The following is a 12641-nucleotide window of genomic DNA, read 5'->3' as shown; positions in this document are numbered from 1 at the left end:
ACTTTTTCTTTCATGACATAATTTACAAACAAGGAAATTTGCAAATTTTACATGACTGTTTGTTAAGTTTGGGCAAATAAATATATCTATGTAACCCAAACCTCTATCAAGATGTAGAACTTTACCCTCACCCTAGAAGCTTCTCTCATGTCTCTTCCCAGTTAATTTCCACCTCTGTTCCGTTTACAACAGTTCTGATTATTTTCCACAATATTTTTTTTCCACAACAGTAGTTTTGACTGTTCTATGATTTCATTAGAATGGAATCATACAATATGCATTCTCATATAAGGTTTCTTTTATTCAATATAATGTTTTTTGAGATTCAGCTGTTATTGTATGTATCAATAGTTCATTCCTTTTTTATTTTTGAGTTACACTCTATTGTATAAATAAGTCACATTTTGTTGATTTATTCTCCTACTGATGGACACCTGGTCTATTTCCAATTTCTGGCTAAGATGAATAGAGCTGCTATAAATATTCGTGTTTTGTTTTTTTGTTTTTTTTTTTTGCGGTACGCGGGCCTCTCACCGCTGCGGCCTCTCCCGTTGCGGAGCACAGGCTCCGGATGCGCAGGCTCAGCGGCCATGGCTCACGGGCGCAGCCGCTCCGCGGCATGTGGGATCCTCCCGGACCGGGGCACAAACCCGTGTCCCCTGCATCGGGAGGCGGATTCTCAACCACTGTGCCACCAGGGAAGCCCCTATAAATATTCTTATACAAGCCTTTTTACAGATTAGTCTTTGCTATCTCTGGTAACATCTGAAAGTAAAATTTTTGGGGTCACAGATAGCTGTGTCTTTAGTTTTATACTAAACTTTCAGACCTCTTTTTTTCCAAAGTAATCGTACAGCAGTGTAAGAGTGTAAGAAAATTTCAGTTGCTCCATGTCTTCACCAACACTTAATGTTGTCAGTCTTTTTAATTTTGGCTCTTCTGGTAGCTCTATTCATTGTGACTTTAATTTACATTTCTTTCCTGACTAATAATGTCAAGCACTTTTGATATGTGCTAGTTGGTCATTCATATACATTATTAGTATAGTGTCTGTTCAAACGTTTTTCCTATTTTTAAAATTGGACTGCTTGTCCTTTTACTATAAAGTTGTATGGTTTCTTTATATTCTAAATGCCAACCTTGTGAATATTTTCTCTAGGCTAGCCTACTCATTTTTGTAGTGGCATCTTTTGTTGTATATCAGTTTTACATTTTGGTAAAATCTAAGTTATCTATCTTACATTATTGAGTCACTGCTTTCTGTGTTCTTTCTGAGAAACCATTGCTTAAAAGAAAGTAATAAATATGTTCTCCTGTTTTCCTTTTAAATTCTAATTAATTTTGGGTGTGGTATGAGAAAGCAGTCAAGACTTCTTTCCTGCATATGGAATCAGTAGTTCCAGCACTATTTGTTAAAAATCCACACTTTGCGCCATCGAATTTCTTTGGCACCTTTGTGGAAAATTGAATGTCTATGTAAGTGTGGGTTTAGTTTGGAGCATTCTATTTTATTCTGTTGATCTATCTCTTTATAGTTTGGCCAATACCATACCGTTTTTATTACTGCACATTGTAGTAAGTCTTGAAATCAGATAATGTATACCCTATAATTTTGTTCTTTTTCAGGCTTTCTTTGAATATTCCAGGTCCATTGCAGTGCCATGTATATTTTATAACCAGCTTTTAAATGTCTATGAAAACCCTGACTGGGATTGTGTTGACTCTATAGATTAACTTGAAGAGAATTAATATCTTTATGATACTGAGTATTCTAATCTATGAACATGATATCTCTCCATTTATTTTGGTCTTCTTTTTATTCTTTCGGCAATATTGTGTTATTTTCAGTGATAACATTCTGCACGCCTTTTGTTAAATTTATTTCTAAAGGCTTTCTGTCATTTGATGTTACTGAAAATGATATGCTACTTTCATTTTCAATTATTTTATCTTGACATATAAAAAATAAAATTGATTTTTATTTTATTTATTTATTTCTGTTTAAGACAGATAACATGGAAAAAACATTTATATGTTAATTACAAAAAGGACATAAAATTGTATATACAGTAGAATAACACCAAAAATCTATGCACAGAAATGTCTAGAGGAGCACTAAACACCAAAAGATTAGCAGTGGTAACATTTGGGTGGCAAACTGATTCTTTTTAAAATTCCCAGATTTTTCTTAATAAGCATTAATTATGATTGCAATGGGTCTTTTCTTAAGAAAAAAAACAAATACCCCACTGGCTGGTGGTTGAGCAGTGCAGTGTCACTGTCGCATATACATCAGAGGCTTCGGCCCTGACTCTTGAGAGCGTGGTGCGCCCCCCACCCCCAGGAGAGCTTAAGCACCTCTGGCTCCCACTGAGGGTGTCCTTGCAGCCCTGGTGTTCCTCAGCTTCTCTGACCCACAGACTATTTTCTCCCTTAATTCTGCCTTTTCCCACCACCACATCATCTTCGGTCACTTCCAGCTGCATCTTTCCCTCTCCTTCCCAACTCAGGAGCCAGCTCTGCATCCACAGGTCCCCATAAATAGAAGTGGTGCAGTGCATAATTTCAAAGGACATGGTGCCTCAGCTTGGACACACAGGAACTCAATACAAATCATTTTCCTGCCGATAGACAAGTCATGCGTGGTGGCTGCTCTGGGTACAGATATGTTAATTACTCAGGCTTTCTTGTTAACCTACAGTTCCAAATACTTTCTCTGAACAGTTATTCCTACCATGAATTTTCTACCCTGGAAAGCCAGGGGTGGGCAGTAATAGCTCAGATCACTTGGTTTCTAAAAGTCTCTCCACTCTGAGAATGTAGAGCTATACAGTGTGTGGCACCTCAGAAGCTGCAGATTCTAGCCTATGTCTGGGAAAGATGTATGCCCCTCATTTTTAAGGTTAAGGAACAAGCCAAAAAGTAATTGCTAAAAGAGCAAAACAAAAAAGTAATTGCTAGCAATTCACAGCCTATTCCTGCTGCTGAACAGAGGCAGTAATGGCTTGCTTTCCCCACGAGCAGCTAGGTACTCTTGGGCAAGTCAAACATAACCTTATTGAGGCTGTTTCTGGATCTGCAGGGAATGTGTTACTTGCTCAGACATTTGGGAACTTAGTGAAAAAACATGCCATTTGTCCTGCTCTTAGAAGGCCATTCAGGGGAAAAGGCAATGAGCTACCTGCAGCTCATCTCAACCCCAATCAGGAATCCTCCCTCTCCTAAGAGAAGGCAAGGAAAAGAAGTAAGAAAGCAGACATACCAGCTAAACAGGAGTGACCTATACTTGGCAAAGAAGCCTCAGACAAGCTGAAAATGCTCTGCTTCCAGCATCGTGTCCCCAAATGCTGGGAGCCAGACACAAAAGGCATGCAAAAGTGACTGTCACACACATACAGGCGCAGACAGAGCATCATTGGGCAAAAAGGGAGCTAATACTGCAGAGAAGACCCCAAAGTGTGGCTTGAGGAACACAAGGGAGTCATTCCAAGACCTTCACTTAGCTGCCTTGGGGACAGCAAACACTCAAAAGCTTTGCTTTTGTTCAGTCTCCCAAAGGGAAAAAGGTAATAAGGAAGACTAACACTTGTGGCAAACACTATTAGCAAGGATGCAGTCTTTCTCCCGGGGCAGAGGACTCTATCTCCTTCAGCTGAACTCTGATACTTAAAAAAAAAAAAAAAAAAAAAAAAAAAATATATATATATATATATATATATATATACACACACACACACGCACACATGCATACATACATGTATGTATGTATGCACACACATATGTATATATGTATGCACATACATGATATATTTAAATGACGGTGTACACACACTGTGCTAAAATACAAACAACAGAAATCCCAAGTCATATATAAAAAGGCTAAATATAACATATAACACAAGCCTAGAGCCAGCCCTTGGTTGGGAGCTGGGGAAGGGATGGTATCATCTGGTGACTATGTACACAACTTGTGGTGGGCAGGGAAGGCGCCAGTATAGACTCACTCCACAATACTGGCCTACAGGAAAGTGTGATGTAGCTCATATACCAAAATAGATGTCCACCTTGCTTTTGTATACAACCAAACTTGGCAGGCACCCAGAGGACTGTGGGTTTGTTTTGATGACAGGGCACCACATCAAGCTGCTGTTAAACCTCCCAGCCCTAGGAACTCACCTGCTACCCTTCCTCCCTCCCTTTCAGACTCTTGGCCCTTTTTCCAACCCAACACCCAGAGCCTGAGGCACACCCAGATCACCCACCCTCACATGACTAACTTGCAAGCCTTCCTGGAAAGCAAGGTCCTTCTGTTATCTGTCCCTTTCTGATCCTAAGATATATGGAGACATTTCTGTAAATGTTTGGCACCTAAGTAACATGATGGTTGTGGATAATGCCACAATGACACAGGGAGACCCAGTAACAAGACATGCAGGGTGAGGGAAAGGGGCACTGAGCTGCCCTAGCATCTCAAAACCAGAACTGCGGCTTCCTATGCATTTATGTGGGTGGGAGAAGGGATGTGCAGAATTAACTTCATCGACTCCTCAGCAGCAAATACATTCAAAATTGAAGGTGTCTTGAGGGCCCCACTATACCCTAGTCACTCCTCTGGTCACTCCTCTGGAGGAGCTCAGTGCAGTGACAGCTGGAAAATCTGAGTCCCGATTGAATCTGCCACATCAAGAGTCCTTTTTTTTTTTTTTTTTTTGCGGTATGCGGGCCTCTCACTGCTGTGGCCTCTCCCGTTGCGGAGCACAGGCTCTGGACGCACAGGCTCAGCGGCCATGGCTCACGGGCCCAGCCGCTCCGCGGCATGTGGGATCTTCCCAGACCGGGGCACGAACCTGTGTCCCCTGCATCGGCAGGCGGACTCTCAACCACTGCGCCACCAGGGAAGCCCCAAGAGTCCTTTTGAAGAAGCTTGGCAAAGTAATTTTTTCTTTTGAGCAAATGTGCAGCACATCCTTGGGAAGGCCATGTGGAAGGATGCTCTCCAGCCCAGTCAAATGATCCAATCTCACTATTATCTTAGTTCCCTCTGAGTTTTTTTCCTACCGGCCACCCTCGCTGTACAGAAAACAGCCAAGCACCATGCAGGTCAGTCATCGATGGTGGGCAACCAGAAGGCCATGTTGGAACAAGCACTGGCAAAAGTCATGAACTTGGGGTTGACCTGCAAACAGGTGATGGGGCCTGTGTGTTTGCCATCCAACACAGCTACTTTTATACCACTGTCTCCATTCCAGACATGGATCTTGCCATCCTCTGTACCAATCATAATAAACTGCGAGTCTGGAGTAAATGAGGTCTTCAGTGTGATGGTTTTGCTGCTGGCATAACCCCCAAACGTATGCATCACCACTCGCTTGACTGCATCAATCAGATGGATGAAGCTGCCGTTGGTGGAGATGAGGATGAGTTTGCCATCATTGCTGAACTTAACTCCTGTCCACTCGCAAGTCCGATCATACTGCGTCTTAAATGTCGCAATGGCCCCTTATGGAAAGAGCGAAGATCATAAAGTTTGACCATTTCAGAATTGACACCTGCAGTAAAAATTAATCCTTCTGGATCAAAAGAACAAACTGGCTTGCCCTGTAGATGCCTAAGACCCTGGCAGTTAGGAGACTGGAGATCCCAGAGCCGAATGGTCTTATGAAGAGACCCAGAAATGAAAGTGTCATCCACAGGTGACATGGACAAGGCCACCACCCTTTTGCTATGTCCAGGAAAGTACCTGATGTATTTGTTGTCATGCAAGGACAGGTAACTGATAGTATCGTCTGTTTTGTTAGGGCTGTAAACAACTGTGTTTGCTGCATGAGAGTATCTGATGAGGTCCACGCCATATTTCTTACTGTACAGGGTTCTCTTTGGTTTGCCCTCCTGGCAGTCACAGAGCACGATGGAGTCGTCGTCGCTCCTCGAGATGACCGTCTCGCTGTTGGGGCTGAAGTCGAAGCGGTTAATCTTGTCCAAGTTCTCGCGGAACACCTTGGTGACATGGAAGTTCCACAGCACGCTGTCGCTCAGCTTCATGGCGGCGAATGCTGGAGATGGTGGCAGCTAAAATGGATTTTTATAATTTAATCTTTGTTCTATGACCTTTCTATTTTTTAAAATTAATATTTATTTATTTATGGCTGCACTTGGTCTTAGTTGTAGGTGTGCGGGATCTTCATTGCAGTATGTGGGATCTTTCACTGCGGGGTGCAGGGTTCTTCGTTGGGGAACATGGGCTTCTCTCTAGTTGTGGCACGCGGGCTCTCTAGTTGTGGCTTGTGTGCTCAGTAGTTGTGGTGTGTGGGCTTAGTTGCTCTGTGGCATGTGAGAATCTTAGTTCCCCGACCAGGGATTGAACCTGCGTCCCCTGCATTGGAAAGCAGATTCTTAACCACTGGGGGAAGTCCCTATTCTATGACCTTTCTAAAGCCATTTACTAGTTGTAGAAATTATTTTGTAGGTTCCTTAGGATTTTCTGTATGCCCAATGATGTCTGAAAATAACATCAGTTTTGTTTCTTCTTTTCCAGTCTACATGCCTGATTTCTCTTATTCTTCTATTACAATTTTAGAATTACATTTCAAAAAATAGTGAGTGATGATGGAAGTGGACATCCTGATCTTAGGGGTAAAGAATTAATTTTACGATTATGTGTAATGTTAGTTGTACAGTTTTTGTACTTGTCCTTCATTAGATTGAGGAGTTTCTTTTCTTTTTCTTTTCTTTCTTTTTTTTTTTTTTTTTTTTTTTTTTGTGATATGCGGTCCCCTCACTGTTGTGGCCTCTCCCGTTGCGGAGCACAGGCTCCGGACGCCCAGGCTCAGCGGCCATGGCTCACGGGCCCAGCCGCTCCGCGGCATGTGGGATCTTCCCAGACCGGGGCACGAACCCATGTCCCCTGCATTGGTAGGCGGACTCTCAACCGCTGAGCCACCAGGGAAGCCCGAGGAGCTTCTTTTTAACACTTGTTTGCTGAGAGCTTTTTTCATGAGTAGCTGCTGAACTCGCTAGCTAATTTTTCTGCAACTATTGAAATGATGATTTTACTCCTTTATTGTGTTAATATGGTGAACTCCACTGATTGATTTTCAGAGATTCAACCAATCTTGCATTTGTGGGATAAACCCCACTAGGACCTGATGTGTTATTCCTTTTATATATTACTGGATTTACTTGTGAAATAGTTTAAGAAATTTTGTGTCTAAATGTAAAATAGCTAGCTAGTGGGAAGCAGCCGCATAGCACAGGGAGATCAGCTCAGTGCTTTGTGACCACCTAGAGGGGTGGGATAGGGAGGGTGGGAGAGGCAAGAGGGAGGAGATATGGGGATATATGTATATGTACAGCTGATTCACTTTGTTATACAGCAGAAACCAACACACGATTGTAAAACAATTATACTCCAATAAAGATGTTAAAAAAAAAGGAAAGAAATTTTGTGTCTATATTAAGAAAGTATATTGTCCTGTAATTTTCTTCCTTCACCTTTTTGGTAATATATTCTTAAGTTGTAATAAGATTTTACTAGCAGATTTATTCCCTCAGCAGATGTCCTCTGGAGGATCAATGGTCAGAATTATATCCTATGTTCACACCATATCAACTAGTGACAAAGGGATGGTTTCCTAAGCTTGATTTAGACTATTAAGGATACACTTCTGAGAGATGGGCTGCTACAAAAGCTATGTGGAGAGGGTGACTCACCAATCAAAATCACAAGTTGTTTTGGAGAGGGAAAAGGAACAGCTCTTACAATACATCCACAAAAGATATTATTACTATCATCCCCTTTGACAGAAAGGGAAAAAATAGTTTAAGACGTTAAATAGCCAAAGTACACAGCCAGCAAGTAGAAGACCCAAAATTATGGAATAATGAAAACAGTGTGACTACAGGTGCCAAGAAACTTGTTATAACCTAATCACATCATGAAGTAACTCTGGGACCTGTAACTATTCAGCAAAACTCTCAGGAGCTGTCTCCCCATCTCAAAATTAAGCTCTAAAATAAGTTCTATGAATCACAAATTTCACTCTCAAAGACAGATTTCCACGGCACACGTCCCCAAATTTTATTGAATTGATTAATGAACCATTTGTGACCTGAAATATCAGGAACTAAATGTCACTATCAATTCTGTTGGAAAATAAAGCAACTAGAATGTTGGTTTTGTGTAAGAAACTTGGAACAAGAAGAACTGAAGTTTGGAAACTGAGTTTACATGATATTCCATCTTCATTTTCTTTTTTAAAGATCTTATGATTTACATAGTTTTAAATTTTCTACTACCTTGTAATTAAATACATGTAAAGAATTAAAGCAACAAAAGACTTAAAGTTATGAAGGAGACATGATGGTAGTGAAAAAACTTAAGCATCACATAGTTTGAATCTTGCTTCTGCCTCTTCCTAAAAGAGTAAGGACAAGTCACTTAACTTACTGACTCTCAGATTCTTCATTAGAAGAGGCGTGAGAAAGTCTGGTGAAGGTTAGAAAAGCTATCTCTCAAAGTTATATGAAAATGATGAGATAATATATGTAAAATTAATAGCAAAATATATGTACATAGAAGGTGCTCAATAATTGTCCCTCTCCCAATATTACTTATGAATGATGATTATAAATGTGTTTCCTTCTGAAGTGGATATTCCTAAGCTAGTCTGGATAACTTAGAATGTGTGAGGCTTTGATTACTGTATATTTTGATGAAAACTGAGACTCCTCTCCAAGCCTTAAATTAATCCAGACATAAGAGAGGGGTTAAGGGAGGGAGCTGTAGCAATAGGAATTGCATCTTTATGATTTTCTATGGTGTGCCTTCCTCCCAGTCCCTTCTGATCCAGGTACTTGAGAACTTCTTCCTTAATGAGGTTTTTCATCTTCTACACAGCTATAATTTTACTCGCAGGAAGATTTACATAGATGTGAAAGAAAAATTCTACCTGAAAGCTTAAGGTCCCAGGTAATAGAGCAAACCTTAACCCTACATGTGGTAACTGAATTTAGGAATTTGGGAAGGCTTATTAATACCCTCCCTAATTCTTCTTCATCCACTGATTTATGCTTGAATTCTCTGTTTCATTCTTAATAACTCTTTTTTTTTTTTTTTTTTTTTTTTTTTTGCTGTACGCAGGCCTCTCACTGTCGTGGCCTCTCCCGTTGTGGAGCACAGGCTCCGGATGCGCAGGCTCAGCGGCCATGGCTCACGGGTCCAGCCGCTCCGTGTCATGTGGGATCTTCCTGGACCGGGGCATGAACCTGTGTCCCCTGCATCGGCAGGCCGACTTTCAACCACGGCTCCACCAGGGAAGCCCTCTGTTTCATTCTTAATAACTCTTAAATTACATATGTAAAATCTCTGCAGTAACAGTTGAAGAGGTTAACCAGAATTTTGCAATTACCCATGAAACGAGGGTCTACAAGTAGATTTTAAAGAGGGTTAAAGAAAAGCTTTAGAACACTGAAGGGGTAGAGTGTGGGAACCAAAGACAAATTTCATCAGGAGTTTTGTCCAGGACTAATCCTTATATGTAACCCATCACAGCAGTTTACACGTTTTCTATTCCTCTGGTAGCCAGTAGTTGAATTGGATTCTTTGCTTCTTTGTTCAAGAGAATAGCTACCAACCAATACACGTTCCTAGCTCATCTTTTATTACTCTCCTATAGAAACCAAGGTGACTTCCTTGCTAGTCTCAAAATATGCTTTATACTTTCTTACTTCTACATGATTGCTCAGAGTATGTCCTACCCAGAAAGCCCTCACTATCCACTGAAATCTTGCTCATTGGTCAGTGCCATTTTCAAATACTCCCTTCTTTGTTCATCTCTCTGTGTCACTAAACATATGTTACCTAGGATGGCAGATATTTTGTTAACAGCTCTATTAAATCATAAGGTACTTTATCTCAGAGAGTAACAATTAGCTATCTCTGTAGTACCCTCCACGACAACTTTCACATTATAGGCTCTTCATTTTTAATCTATTTGTTTAGTTTTTATTCTATTTGTAAAATAAATATAGAATAAATTTGTAGCATAAATTAACAAATGGACTAATTCTGTGCCTTGAAAAATCACTGACCTGAAAAAACTGAAAATTTCCTAAATCCCTTCTAGTACCATCACCAAATGATATGTATATGATTTGGGGGGAATAGCTCACTTTTGACATTTTGTGTTTGAGTTGTTGCTGTTATTATATTTTAGAGATATCATGGAAAATAATAAATGAAGGACAGTATTCTAGATAGGAAACAAGAAGTCTGAGCATTGGGCACTAAAATATAGGATGGCCAGTAATTTATTTCATTAACTTTCTCAGAGAGCTAAATTGCTAATCTTGGTTACTTGCTATGACTGATGTTTGTTGGTTTTATTGTAGCAACTTTTCCATCTGTTGATGGCCAGTAGTTAAATTGGATTCTTCTTTCTTTGCCAAAAGAGTGGATGACTTAATAAAAGTGTGGTGTTTCTATATAAAATTAATAATATCTCCTTTTTTTTTGGTATGTCATTTGCTCCAACCAAGAAGACTCATAGTTAATGTTGCCTGTCCTTCACTGAAAATTAATTCAAAAAAGATCCACCCTAAATGGAAGAGCCACTCTGTCAAAAGACGAGAGATGACCATGGATCAGAGGACTTTTTGTAGTTCAATAGTTTTGAGGTTAATAAAAAGACATGTTATTCTTGAGTCCTGTCGAAGTCTAAAGACATTGCCAATGCACTAAATTGGACAGTCTGATAAAATAATTATGAACAAAATATCACTGGGAGACTATCAATTTTTTAAAAAAATTTAATACAAATACGTGGTAATTTTCAATTTTCACTCCCTTTGGAGCATATATATCCTGACACTTTAAAATTTCAAGTGACTTAGGCTTTGCATATAAAAAAATAGATTCCTTTCTGTTATGTCTCTGATGTAGTTATTTCTCACCCACAGAACCTAGAGTTCGATGATTTTCAGGAGCTAGGAATAAAATAATTGTTAAAGATTCTACCAAGGTCCAAAATTGTTCTTGAATTAAAGGGATGCTAAGCCTAACTAAACTGAAGGAGAATTTCCATCCAATAAATTTTGGAAGTGTAGGGCTTCTAATTTACCCCTCTGCAATTGACAGTTCTTTGAGACTGTGTGAACCCCCAAAAAGAAGGCTGGAAAAAGCCAAATTAAAGGACAGACATCTTAGGTCACTCCAAGAATCTGAAATGAAACTGCCTTCTGCAGCTCCACCCAACAAATAGAGATTTTCCAGTTACAAAATTTTCATCAAAATCCTAACCTACACATTTTGTATTTCAGTTCTTCCTCTTGTACAGGCTTAGATTTCCCTCAGATCTGTGATTCTGTCTTTATTTCAGAAACTCAGGGTTCCTTACTTTCTGAAGACTGATTTAATGATTTACGAATGATCTTCTTTTGCCAGGGTGTCAACAAATTGTCCAAGACTGTGTTCCTGAAATAGCTGAAATCATTTTCAGGCCAAACTCCATAGACATTACATTTTATTATCCTAGAAAGAACCGCAAGACATTAGTCATTGCTAGTTGCATTCCTATGTTATGAAAGACTTTTATTACTTCTGTTTCTATATTTACAAGAGCGCCCCAGTTTTCCCAACATTATTTAGAATAACAAATCAACATGCTCCTATACTATCATCCATTCTGTACCCAAAAGACTCTGATTAGTAAGGTAGATATTTCAGAAGTGCCTAGTTCTGAGTCAGCTGAGGCTTCATGCATTCACTACCTTGCGCTTGTGGTCGTGGCCAGGACAAAATATTTTAGTTCCTTAATCTCAGAGGCTTGTGACTCTGGGAATCCACCACCAATGACCCTCGGCTCAATCTTCTATAAGTAATCATTCTTGTGAACAATCTCCTTCCATTTCATTATAGTCTTCTTGGACGGTCCTCAAAAATACAGTCAAGCCTGTAGTAAAAAACATATATACCACTTTACTCATCTGAAATGAAGACTCAGTAAAAGTATATTCTCTTTTCTGCTCTGCCTTTTCACACTTGCATTTATACTGTGATCATTTTTATTATCCTTATACTTTTAAAATATGAGTTGAGTAGTACGTAATATTTTAAAACATGGCTATAGAACAATTAAACATTCTATTTAGTATTATAGGGCTTAAATATTTTTTAACATAGAATTACACTATGTATCTTCTTTTTTTAAAAAAATTGGGGTATAGTTGCTTTACAATGTTGTGTTAGTTTCTGCTGTACAACAAAGTGAATCAGCTATAAGTATACAAATATCCCCTCCCTCTTGGACCTCCCTCCTACCAAACCACATCCCACCCATCTAGGTTACCACATAGCACCGAGCTGAGCTCCCTGTGCTATACAGCATGTTCCCACTAGCTATTTGTTTTACACATGGTAGTGTATATATGTCAATCCCAATCTCCCAATTCTTCCCCCTTTCCCCCACCCCGTGTGTCCTCATGTCTGTCCTCTATGTCTGCATCCCTATTCCTGCCCTGCAAATAGGTTCATCTGTGCCATTTTTCTAGATTCCACATACATAGACAGATGAATGGATAAAGAAGATGTGGTACATATATACAATGGAATATTACTCAGCCATAAAAAGGAACGAAATTGAATC

At 39.7% G+C, this 12641-nt stretch overlaps 1 pseudogene; it reads right to left on the bottom strand.

Moving 5' to 3' along the window:
- Positions 1-4964: 4964 nt before the first annotated feature.
- On the bottom strand, positions 4965-6042 carry LOC132434469 (WD repeat-containing protein 82 pseudogene; annotated as a pseudogene).
- Between the last annotated feature and the right edge of the window lie 6599 nt (positions 6043-12641).

Source organism: Delphinus delphis, chromosome 11 (assembly GCF_949987515.2).
Source record: "Delphinus delphis chromosome 11, mDelDel1.2, whole genome shotgun sequence".
Taxonomy (NCBI): Eukaryota; Metazoa; Chordata; class Mammalia; order Artiodactyla; family Delphinidae; genus Delphinus; species Delphinus delphis.
The sequence above is the reverse complement of the archived record's forward strand: the minus strand, read 5'-3'. Positions and strand labels throughout refer to the sequence as shown.